At 41.2% G+C, this 13,446-nt stretch overlaps 1 pseudogene across 1 annotated transcript; it reads left to right on the top strand.

Annotated features, from left to right (window-relative positions):
• The first annotated feature begins 1,066 nt into the window (after positions 1–1,066).
• Positions 1,067–1,527, top strand: LOC306658720 (small ribosomal subunit protein uS15-like; annotated as a pseudogene). Its single transcript has one exon. The product of its transcript is annotated as a small ribosomal subunit protein uS15-like (transcript).
• The last annotated feature ends 11,919 nt before the right edge of the window (positions 1,528–13,446 follow it).

The raw sequence follows: 13,446 nt of genomic DNA, 5'->3' as shown, positions 1-13,446 counted from the left end.
TTTAAAGAGATTAGATTTGGCCCACTTAAATAATCCACATTAACATCCCCAACTCAAGGTCCTCAGCTTCATCACTTCTGTAAAGACCCTTTTACCATGTACAGTAACATTCACAGATTCTAGGGTTAAGGACCTGGACATTTTGGGGGGTGGGGGTGGGCGTTACCCTGCCTACCACAAGTAGTGTTAAATTTTTATCTTGTTTTGCTTTCATTATAAAGAGACGAGAGTAAATATTTGAAATTGGGGACTTGGAGAATCCATCAGTCTACAGAGAATGGCATTGCCTTCTTTCCTCAAGCTCATTTGGAAGGAGTAAAGACAAGACAGTTCTACCCACATCACACATGTATCCATCTTATGAAAAAATTATGACCAAATAGCAAGAAGAAAATCATGGCATAGGCAGTGATACCTTTTACCACAACTTTATTCTGAAATGTTTTCATCACATTGGAGGCAAAAGAAGAGCAAGGCGTCTTTCCCAATATAATGTCACTAATGAGAAGATACAGCTGGGAAGAGCCCAAATGTAAACTAATTTTTTAAAAAATTCATTATCAGAAAAAAATTAAAATCATTAGCATATAGGCCAGAGGTCAAGACAGAAATATAAGGAAAGATCAATACATTGGAAATTTTCTTAAGGAGAACATTTCTAAAGGCTTAAAGATTATCAAGGAATTTATGTGTTTGATGTGTTTGTTCACATATACAAATGCATCTTTCATGCTGGGTTATTACTTGCAATTGTTTTCTGTCAAGAATGCATACTACTACCAGGCACAATGGTGTACGCCTGTAATTCCAGCAGCCCAGCAAGCTGAGGCCAGGAGGATTACGAGTTCAAAGCCAGACTCGGCAAAGAAAAACACTGTCTCAAAATAAAAAATAAAAAGGATTGGGAATGTGGCTCAGTGGTTAAGTGTCCCTGGGTTCAATCTCTGGTACAAAAAAAAAAAAGCATATTGTCTGCTACCTGGCTGATGGCGTTGGCCCCTTTCAGAGGCATCATCATAAAACTAAAAACCATTAACTCTCTTTTTGCTGCCTGACTGCCACCATCATGGGTCACATGCATGCTCTCGGGAAGGGCCTGTCCCACTCGGCTCTGCCCTATCGCCGCAACACCCCCACCTGGTTGAAGTTGACATCTGATGACATGAAGGAGCAGATGTACAAACTGGCTAAGAAGGGTCCGACTCCCTCATGAATCAGTGTGATACTGAGGGACTCACATGGTGTTGCACAAGTATGTTTTGTAACTGGCAATAAAATCTTGAGAATCCTTAAGGCCAAAGGACTTGCTCCTGACCTTCCTGAGAATCTCTATCATTAACTGAGAAAGCAGTTGCTGTTCAAAAGCATCTTGAAAGGAACAGAAAGGATAAGGATGCTAAATTTCACCTGATTCTAATGGAGAGCCGAATTCACTGATTGGCTCCATAAGACCAAGTGGGTCCTTTCCCCACATTGGAAATATAAGTCATCCACAGCCTCTGCCCTGGTGGCATAAATTTGTGTATGTACTCAAGGAATAAAAGCATTGTTTAAAAAAAAAAACAAAACTAAAAACCATCAAAGGAAAGAAGGAACTTTAGGCCATGAAGTCTATCCCACATACTTCACAGATTAGGAAATAGGCCATATTGGAAGGTCAAGGGACCTGCTCAAAGTCTAGCAGGTAACTAGTGGTTCAGCTGAAGCCAGACCTCCCCAACTCCCAGTATGCTACTTTTCCCACTTGCATGTGGGAGAGGGGTAAATCCTTTCCTCCTTATTCATCCATCCATCCACCTACCTAGTCAACAAACATTTGCTAGGTACACACTACACACCAAATAGTTTCAGGGTTGGGGACACAGCAGAGAACAAAACTGGCAGTCTCAGTTCTTGGGGACCTTAAGCTTTTGTGGGTGAACAGCAAAAATATACACTTAGGTCAGGTGGAGTAAGGGCTAAGAAGGTAACAAAGGCTCAGAAGACTCAGGTGTTGAAGGCTTGGTCCCCAGGGCAGCAATGTTCAGAAGTGGGAGCTTTGGAAAAGTGATTGGATCAAGAGGGCTCTGACGTCACTAACATTTTGATGGCATTATTGGGAGGTGGTTAAAACTGTAGGAGAGGGACCTAGTTGAAGGAGCGGGACGTTGGGACTATATCTTGTCCCTGGCCCCTTTCCCCCACCCCATTCCTCTGTACTTGCTGGTCACCATGAGTTGAGTGACTCTACTTCATCATGCCCTCTCTGCCATGATGCTCTGCCTCATCACAGCAATGGAACCAGCTGACCATGAACTGAACCACTGAAATCATAAGCCAAAATAAATCTTTCCTCGTTTATTTATATCAGATATTTTGGTCACAGTAACAAAATGCTGATGAATCCAAAGAGTGATATTGTTGCTATTCACAGGTTGGTCAAGGCAGGCCTATGGATTAAGTGACATTTAAGCAGAGTGAATTTACAGTAAATTTTAGAGTACACTTAGAATAAAAGGTAGTTACAAATGGTATGGGACATGATAAAAGTTAATGGAAAAATTCCAAACATGCTAGTAAGAAGTGACTGAGGATACCTGGGAGGGAAGAGGTGGGGAATGGGTAAAATGAGGAAGGAACCAAGAAGAGGGATGCTGGTGGTGCCAGTGTGCAGTCGGCTCCCCTGAGCATGATGTGACTGGGGAGCTGCCTCAACTTCCCTCTGCTGCGTGCCTGCCATGGTTTCAGGTGGGGCCTATGAGGATGACTCCACCACACAGGGGAGCAGCTCTCACCTGAAACTGCACACTGAACCTAGGCAGGAGAGGGGTGTCCTTTTCAGTGACCCAAGAACTGAGAAAGCCATTCCAATTCTGACTGGGGAAGGAAGTAGATGAACCAGCAAGAAAAGACTGCAGAAGGTCAGGCTGGGTTCAGAGTCAGTCTACTTAAAACAAGAAATGCAGGGGATAGAGACATGGTTCATTCAAACTCACTGCACCGAAGCAAGCTTTGGGAGGTGTAGCAGGCTTGTTGTTAAGTGGTAGGCTGTGCTGCTGTACCACCTTGAGGCTCAAAAGTGACACTGCAGCTGTGGAAGAGCAGAGTAACCTGAATGCTTTTAGACAAGGAGTCTGGGGTTTCTGCAGTCTGTGGCATCCAAAGACTCTCTCTCCCAGTAGTGAACTGGGGTCTGCCAGGACTGATCACAAGCACTCCCTGGTAGTGAATCATGTGGGACAGGCTTCAGGAGTTCCTGGGGAAAGGGCAGTGGGTGCCCATCACAGCCAGCCAGCCCAGTACAGCCCTGGCTGGTGCCAGTGTGGATGAGAACCACTGCAGCAAACCAAGCTGTCAAAACCACCTCAGCCTACCCAGAGCTCAAGCTCCTCAGTTCCTGCATCTCACAAGGCAGCTTCTAGGCCATCAACGCTGCTTATTCATGTCCACAAACCACAATGACCATAGTGCAGCTTTGCTCTTCTACCTCTCCTGGCCAAGGGCATCCTTGCCCCTCCTGGTATTTACTCCTGCTCTGGTTGAAAGCCTCCTCCTCCATCTCCTTCCCTCCCTGTCCCTGCAACCTCCTCCTCCAAGCCAGTCACTTTGTAGGACAACAGGCATTTCCTTGTTACAACCTCAGTTTTGGAGTACGGAGTCTGGGTCTGGAGTTTTGATACTGAGCCTGTACATCAGGTGGGGTGGGAGCCCAGATATAGAAATAGGGACTAGGGGATTGAAGACAGAAGCAGAGGAAGACAGGCACCTGAGCCGCTTCTCTAACTGCCTCCATGGAAGGCAGTCTCCTCACATCACCCACCCCAATTTTAAGAGGCTAATGAAAATTCAAGGTTGTGTGATTTTCCCATGGGCAAGTCAGGAAGCAGAAAAATGCTTATCTTCTGCTTTTTACTTTTAATAAACTACCTTTAGTTGTTCTTAAATACTATTTTGGAGGCCACTCGGCACAGCGCTGGGACTCGGAGCAACCACTGGGGCTCCGGCGGCTGCCCAGGGGAGGAGTGGCGAGGAGAGCTGTGTGGACTCAGGACACCGGGGCCTGCCCTGAGGAGGAGGAGGAGGAGCGTGGTCGCTTGGATTCGGAGTGACTACACCAGAGCTACAGGCAGTTGCCGGAGGAGAAGCTGCGCGGTGAGCTGTTTGGACTCAGAACGACGCTTCTGAACCCCGGGGCCTGCCCTGAGGACGAGGAGGAGGAAGAGGAGCGCGGCCGCTTGGATTCGGGTGACTACACCAGAGCTACAGGCGGTTGCCAGAGAAGGGGCTGCGCGGCGAGCTGTTTGGACTCTGACCACTTCTGAACTCCGGGGCCTGCCCGGAGGAGTAGGAGGAGGAGGAAGAGGAGCGTGGCGGGTCGTTTGGACTCGCAGTGACTGCATTAGCGCTCCAGGCGGCTGCTCAGAGGAGAAGGCGAGTGGTGAGTTGTTTGGTCTTAAAGTGACAGCTCCTGAACACAGGGGGGCTGCCTGGAGGAGAAGCGTGGTGGGACGCTTGGTCTTGAGTGGCCGCACCAGAGCTCCGGGCGGTTGCCCAGAGGACCCGTGCAGCGGGTCACGTGGATTCAGAGCCACTCAGAGCGACCGCTCCTGAACACCCGGGGGGTTATCTGGAGAAGGAGGAGGAACGGGGAGGGTCACTTCAACTCGGAGTGATTGATTGCCCCGGGCTACGGGTGGTTGGTGGGAGGAGGAGGCACGAAGTGAGTTTCTTGGACTCCTAGTGACCGCACCGGAATACTGGGCGGCTGTCTGGAGGAAGAGGCCTGTGGCGGGTCTCTGGGACTCAGAGCGATTGTTCGGGGCCACAGGTGGCTGCTCAGAGGAGGGGCCACACAGCCAGGCGATTAGGTGCAGAGCAGGGTCCCAGGATCTAGGAGGCTTCTGGGTGGAAGAGCCGCACAGAGACAGGCTTAGGGCGGAGCGAAGGTTCCAGGCCTGTGGGCAAATTCTCTGAGGAGGGGCAGCCTAAGGAGATTCATCTGCGAAGGCTGAGGCTCCCAGGCCCAGGAGGTAGGGCCGGGCCCCTGGGAACTTTGCAGAGGAAGGCAGCCCAGCCCAGGCGGTAGCTGTAAATTGAGGGAAACCTCTAGGAGGGAACTGACCAGCGAGACCTCCCCACCAGGTGAGTCTTCCCTGCTGGGTGAGGTTTCCTCACAAGGACGGTAAAACCAGAGACTCAGGCCCAAACAGGCCTTGCCTCAGCCCGCAGCCTAGGTCCCCTTTGGATGACCATTGGTTAACAAGTGGAGGCACCTCTGCCCACTAGCAGGGATTATACCCCACCTGAAGGCCACCACTCCTAGAGAGGCAGCTTCCTTGTGGAGCACCGCATTATCAACTTCCTCCATGACTTCAGCCTACTGAAGGCTAAGGGGGGATACGTATAGAAATCTTCAGGGACATTGTAAGTCAATAGAGGAAATCTGCAATATCTCAGCGGTCCACTGATACCTGAACAATATGAGAAAACAAGGAAAGAAAATGCTGCAAACAAATCTAGATGTTACATCAATAAAACCCAATGACAGCATGGCAGAAGAAATGACAGAAAAGGAGTTCAGAATGTACATAATTAAAATGATCAGAGAAGCAAACGATGAGATGAAAGAGCAAATGCAAGCATTGAATGATCGCACCAATCGACAGTTAAAAGAGCAAATACAGGAAGCAAAAGATCATTTCAATAAAGAGTTAGAGATATTGAAAAAAAACCAAACAGAAATCCTTGACATGAAGGAAACAATAAACCAAATTAAGAACTCCATAGAAAGCATATCCAATAGGATAGAACACCTGGAAGACAGAACCTCAGACATTGAAGACAAAATATTTAACCTTGAAAACAAAGTTGAACAAACAGAGAAGATGGTAAGAAATCATGAACAGAATCTACAAGAACTATGGGATATCATGAAAAGGCCAAATTTAAGAATTATTGGGATTGAGGAAGGCCTAGAGAAACAAGCCAAAGGAATGAACAACCTATTCAATGAAATAATATCAGAAAATTTCCCAAATCTGAAGAATGAAATGGAAAATCAAGTTCAAGAGGCTTATAGGACTCCAAATACACAAAATTACAACAGACCCACACCAAGGCACATTATAATGAAAATACCTAACATACAAAATAAAGACAGAATTTTAAAGGCTGTGAGAGAAAAGAACCAAATTACATTCAGGGGGAAACCAATACGCATATCAGCAGATTTTTCAATCCAGACCCTAAAAGCTAGAAGGGCCTGGAACAACATTTTTCAAGCCCTGAAAGAAAATGGATGCCAACCAAGAATCTTATACCCAGCAAAACTTACCTTCAAATTTGACGATGAAATAAAATCCTTCCATGATAAACAAAAGCTAAAAGAATTTACAAAAAGAAAGCCAGCATTACAGAACATTCTCAACAAAATATTCCATGAGGAAGAGATGAAAAACAAAGAAGCAAATCAGCAAAGGAAGGAATTATCCTAAAGGAATTGTCAAATAAAGGAGGAAACAAGTTGTGTCAAACAAATAAATAAACAAAATTTTAAAAATGAACCAAATGACCGGGAAACCAAATCATTTCTCTATAATAACCCTGAATGTTAATGGCCTGAATTCATCAATCAAAAGACATAGACTGGCAGACTAGATTAAAAAGAAAGATCCAACAATATGTTGCCTGCAAGAGACTCACCTCATAGAAAAAGATACCCATAGACTAAAGGTGAAAGGATGGGGAAAAACATACCATGCACATGGACTCAGCAAAAAAGCTGGAGTATCCATCCTCATTTCTGATAATGTGGACTTCAAGCCAAAGTTAGTCAGAAGGGATAAAGAAGGTCATTTCATACTGCTTAAGGGAAGCATAAATCAGCAAGATATAACAATCATAAACATCTATGCCCCAAACAGTGGCTCATCTATGTATGTCAAACAAATCCTTCTCAATTTCAGAAACCAAATAGACCACAACACAATAATACTAGGTGATTTTAACACACCTCTCTCACCACTGGACAGATCTTCCAGACAAAAATTGAACAAAGAAACCATAGATCTCAATAACACAATCAATAATTTAGACTTAACGGACATTTATAGAATATACCATCCAACCAAGAGTGAATACACTTTCTTCTCAGCAGCATATGGATCCTTCTCTAAAATAGACCATATATTATGCCACAAAGCTAATGTTAGCAAATACAAGAAGATAGAGACACTACCATGTATTCTATCAGATCATAATGGATTGAAGTTAGAAATAAACGAGAGTAAACACAGAAACTATTCCAACATCTGGAGATTAAACAATATGCTATTATATGATGAATGGTTAACAGAAGATATTAGGAAGGAAATTTAAAAATTCTTAGAGGTAAATGAGAACAAAGAAACATCATATCAAAATCTCTGGGACACTATGAAAGCAGTACTTAGAGGGAAATTTATTTCATGGAGCGCTTTAATAAAAGAAGTAAAACTCAACAAATAAACGACCTAACACTACAGCTCAAAGCCCTAGAAAAAGAAGAACAGAACAGCACCAAAAGTAGTAGAAGACAGGAAATAGTTAAACTCAGAGCTGAAATCAATGAAATTGAAACAAAAGAAACAATACAAAAAATTGACAAAATAAATAGTTGGTTCTTCGAAAAAATAAACAAAATTGATAAACCTTTAGCCACACTAACAAAGAGAAGACGAGAGAAAACCCAAATCACTAAAATTCGGAATGAACAAGGAAATATCACAACAGACAGGATTGAAATACAAAACATAATTAGAAGCTATTTTGAAAATCTATACTCCAACAAAATAGAAAATTTCGAAGACATCAACAGGTTTCTAGAGACATATGAATTGCCTAAACTGAACGAGGAGGACATAAACAATTTAAATAGACCAATTTCAAGTACTGAAATAGAAGAAGTCATCAAAAGCCTACCAACAAAAAAAAGTCCGGGACCAGATGGGTTCTCAGCCGACTTCTACAAAACCTTTAAAGAAGAGCTCATTCCAATACTTCTCAAAGTATTCCATAAAATAGAAGAGGAGGGAACCCTCCCAAACTCATTCTATGAAGCCAATATCACACTGATACCTAAACCAGACAGAGACTCATCAAGGAAAGAAAATTTCAGACCAATATCCTTAATGAACATCGACGCAAAAATTCTCAACAAAATTTTAGCAAATCGCATACAAAAACATATTAAAAAGATAGTGCACCATGATCAAGTGGGTTTCATCCCAGGGATGCAAGGTTGGTTCAACGTCAGGAAATCAATAAACGTAATTCACCACATTAATAGACTTAAAGTCAAGAATCACATGATTATTTCAATAGATGCAGAAAAAGCATTTGATAAAATACAGCACCCCTTCATGCTCAAAACACTAGAAAAAATAGGGATAGTGGGAACATTCCTTAACATTGTAAAGACCATTTATGCTAAGCCCATGGCTAATATCATTCTAAATGGTGAAAAACTGAAAGCATTCCCCCTAAAAACTGGAACAAGGCAGGGATGCCCTCTTTCACCACTTCTATTCAACATCGTTCTTGAGACTCTGGCCAGAGCAATTAGACAAACCAAAGAAATTAAAGGGATACGAATTGGAAAAGAAGAACTCAAACTATCCCTGTTCGCTGATGACATGATTATATATTTAGAGGAACCTGGAAATTCCACCAGAAAACTCTTAGAACTCATAAGTGATTTCAGTAAAGTAGCAGGTTACAAGATCAATGCCCATAAATCCAACGCATTTTTATACATAAGTGATGAATCTTCAGAAAGAGAAATTAGGAAAACTACCCCATTCACAATAGCCTCGAAAAAAATAAAATACTTGGGAATCAATCTCACAAAAGAGGTGAAAGACCTCTACAATGAGAACTATACAACACTAAAGAAAGAAATTAAAGAACACCTTAGAAGATGGAAAAATCTTCCATGTTCTTGGATAGGAAGAATTAATATTGTCAAAATGGCCATACTACCTAAAGTGCTATACAAATTCAATGCAATTCCAATTAAAATCCCAATGATGTACCTTACAGAAATAGAGCAAGCAATTATGAAATTCATCTGGAAGAATAAGAAACCCAGAATAGCTAAAGCAATCCTTAGCAGGAAGAGTGAAACAGGGGGTATTGCAATACCAGATCTTCAACTCTACTACAAAGCAATAGTAACAAAAACGGCATGGTATTGGTACCAAAATAGAAAGGTAGATCAATGGTACAGAATAGAGGACACGGACACAAACCCAAATAAATACAATTTTCTCATACTAGACAAAGGGGCCAAAAATATGCAATGGAGAAAAGATAGCCTCTTCAACAAATGGTGCTGGGAGAATTGGAAATCCATATGCAACAGAATGAAACTAAACCCATATCTCTCACCATGCACGAAACTAAACTCAAAATGGATTAAGGACCTCGGAATCAGACCAGAGACCCTGCAGATTATAGAAGAAGAAGTAGGTCCAAATCTTCACCTTGTTATCTTAGGATCAGACTTCCTTAACAGGACTCCCATAGCACAAGAAATAAAAGCTAGAATCAATCACTGGGATAGATTCAAACTAAAAAGCTTTCTCTCAGCAAAGGAAACTATCAGCAATGCGAAGAAAGAGCCTACAGAGTGGGAGAATATCTTTGCCAATCATACTTCAGATAGAGCGCTAATCTCCAGAATCTATAAAGAACTCAAAAAACTCTACTCCAAAATTCAAATAATCCAGTCGACAAATGGGCTAAGGAAATGAATAGACACTTCACAGAAGAAGATCTACAAGCAATCAACAAACATGTGGAAAAATGTTCAACATCTCTAGTAGTAAGAGAAATGCAAATCAAAACCACCCTAAGATTCCATCTCACCCTAATTAGAATGGCGATTATCAAGAATACGAGCAACAACAGGTGTTGGCGAGGATGTGGGGAGAAAGGTACACTCATACATTGCTGGTGGGACTGCAAATTAGTGCAGCCACTCTGGAAAGCAGTGTGGAGATTCCTTAGAAAACTTGGAATGGACCCTCCATTTGACCCAGCTATCCCACTCCTTGGCCTATACCCAAAGGACTTAAAATCTGCATACTACAGAGATACAGCCACATCAATGTTCATAGCTGCTCAATTCACAATAGCCAGACTGTGGAACCAACCTAGATGCCCTTCAATTGATGAGTGGATAAAGAAACTGTGGTACATATATACAATGGAATATTACTCAGCCATAAAGAATGATAAAATTATGGCATTTGCAGGCAAATGGATGAAATTGGAGAATATCATGCTAAGTGAGATAAGCCAATCCAAAAAGCGAAAGGACAAATGATATCACTAATAAGTGGAGGATGACACATAATGGGGGGGAGGGAAGGGTTAGTGTTAGGGTTAGAGTTAGGGTTAGGAAGGGGGGCAAGTATGGAGGAAGGAACTACTGTATAGAGGGTAAAGAGGGGTGGGAGGGGTGGGGGGAAGGGAAAAAATAACAGAATGAATCAAACAACATTACTCTATGTAAATTTATGATTACACAAATGGTATGCCTTTACGCCATGTACAAACAGAGAAACAACATGTATCCCATTTGTTTACAATAAAAAAAAAATACTATTTTACTTCAATGTTTCTTTTTGCAAAAATTTCAGAAAACGCCTGATTAATATACCCGCAATATTTAGATATCATATTTAAAATGAATTTTTTATTGTAAAACATAGCATATGTGGGGAGTCGTCTATGACTAGCAAAATCAGGGTTGGTTAAGCCATCAGACATGGAAATCTGGCTCTCAGGAACTGGCAGTCAGGAGAGATTGTTTCAGATGGTCTGAAATATGCGGTTTCCGTGCAGAGTGGCTCATGATCAGAATTTGTCTGTCCTGGGTGTGTCACATGACCCACTAGAGCAAAATGACTTCCTTAACTCTGCCCCATCCTGTTTCTCATGAAGAAGCTCCTACCCGACCCCTTTGCGTGGGCTCTATCTTCTTGTTAGAGCCAGATCTTAGCATGGCTCCATCGGTCATGCCCCTGATTCAAAAGAGATAATTATTCCTATTTTTTTTTTTTTTTATTAAATAAGTTTCTTAGCGATTAATTTACAGCCAGTCCATCCCTTTGACAGAAACCCTTTACCTCACCCATGCGGGATATGTGATGAGAAGCCTATATTTAAAATATTATGTATAATTTGAAGAAAAATTAAACATCCAGGGAAAGTGTATATTATTGGTAGCTTAGAAGTCTGTATTGCATCTCCTCTCTTCCCCCACCTATGTAGGTAATTGACTGTACTGAATTCTGTGTCAATCATTCTCTTACATTTTATAGTTATGTGTGTGTATGTGTGTGTGTACATCTATGACCGTAAAGGGCTGTGCATGTATAAACACACAGATGTATGTATTGTGTATGTGTATGTGTGTATCTCCTTAACATAATTTAAGCTTTATCTGTTTTTGAACTTTACCTAAATGAACTTTTTTAGTATCATTCTGTAACTTGTGTGCATTTGCTATCATTTTTATAATGTATTTATGCTGATGCATGAAGCCATAGCTCTTTTTCACTGTAGCATAAAATTCCATTAAACAGTTATCTCTTAGTGGACCCCTCAATCTGAGGACACCTAAGTCCTTTTTATGTAAAATGGCATAGTATTTGCACATAACCTATATATGCCCTTATACACTTTAAATTATCTCTAGATTACAGTACCTAATACTATGTAAGTGCTATATAAATAATAGTACTATATTGTGTAGGAAATAATGACAAGAAAAAGTCTGTATATGTTAAGTACAGGTGTAATTTTTTAAAAATGTTTTTGATCCATGTTGGATAGATCCCTCAGATGAAGAACCCACTAACTGTATATCAGTATTTATTCAGTCTACTGTTGATGAACAATTTGGTTGATTCTGTTTTCCTATTGGGATCAATTCCACTATAGGCAGTTTTGTGTATACCTCCTGGTATGTATACAAGATTTTCTCTGTATAAGTCAGCTGTCTGTTGCTATGACAAAATACCTGAGACAAATCAACTAAAAGATTTATTTTGACTTATGGATTTAGGTTTCAATCTACAATCAAGTGGCTTGTTCTGGGACTAGGGTGAGGCAGAACATCATGGCAGATAGGGCAGAGTGGAGCAAAACGGCTTACCTCAGCATTTTTGCTAAGGAACCATGGAGAAAGAAATCAGACTACCAATGTACCCTTCAAGGCCATACTCCCAATGACCTAACTTCCTCCCAGTAGGTGTTTACCACTTCCCCAAAGTGACACCAGCTGGGGACCAAGTCTTCAAGATATGAGACTTTGGGATACATTCTATGTATCACAGCAAATTTTGGTATCACAGGGCACACACAAGACCAATTTAACTAAGTCATGCCCAATAATTTCCCAAAGCAACTGTCCCAATTTCTACTCTTTCATAATTGGATTGCCCTGAAAACAGCCTCTCATGTTCCTATGCAGGAAGTTTACTGAGGAGTTCTCTCTGGGACACCTGAGAGGAATGAGGGAGGCAGGATTTATGTCTATCATCTTATTTGGGTGTTGTTTTTTTCTTTAGTTTCTTTCCCTATCTTTTCTTCTCATTTTTTGTTCTACTATGTTGAATACGAACTATCTATTTTTTTACTGATTATTCTAAAAATTTTAGCTTTTTTATTGAATAGTCCAGAAAAGTAGACAGAAGCATATATTACTCTCCCCAGAAAATTTAATGTGTATTCTGCTTTTGCTTGAGAATTGTTAGGTTGCTTAAGTCTATGAATGATTACCTTTCATTTCTGGAAGTTTTACAGCAACTATCTTTTCCAATATTAGACAGGCCTCATTCCCTATCTCTCTACTAACTAGATATGTGTTAGATCCTCTTCCCCTCAAGGTCACCTCAATATTCTTTCATATATCTTGTCTTTCTGTCCTGCATGCTGGATAAATCTTTTTCCAGTTCACCAATTCTCACTCAGCTATGTCTAATCTGCTGCTAATCCAACTGCTGAGTCTTTCATTTCAATTATTTTTCACTGTTAAAGAAGACTTATGTTTAAAAATTCTGTTCATATTTTTATAACATTTTGGATATAATTTACACACTACAAAAATTCATCCTTTTAAAATATATAATTCAGTGGTTTTTAGCATATTCAAAAGTTGCATAAACATCACCAGTTCTAATCCTAGAACCTTTCCCCACTCCAAAGGAAACCGTACAACCAGAAGTCACTCATTTCCCTCTCCTCTCAGCCCCTGGCAACCATGAACCTGTTTACTGTTGCCCTTTTCTTGTTCTAGACGTGATATGTAAATGAAATCATATAATATTTGATCTCTTTTGTTTGAGACTTGACTTAAAGGCCTACCCACGTTGTAGTATTTACCTGTACTTCGTTCTTTTTAGAGGCTGAATAAAATTT

This window comes from Sciurus vulgaris, assembly GCF_902686455.1.
Source record: "Sciurus vulgaris genome assembly, chromosome: 4".
Lineage (NCBI taxonomy): Eukaryota > Metazoa > Chordata > Mammalia > Rodentia > Sciuridae > Sciurus > Sciurus vulgaris.
This window is presented reverse-complemented; position numbering and strand designations above follow the sequence as displayed.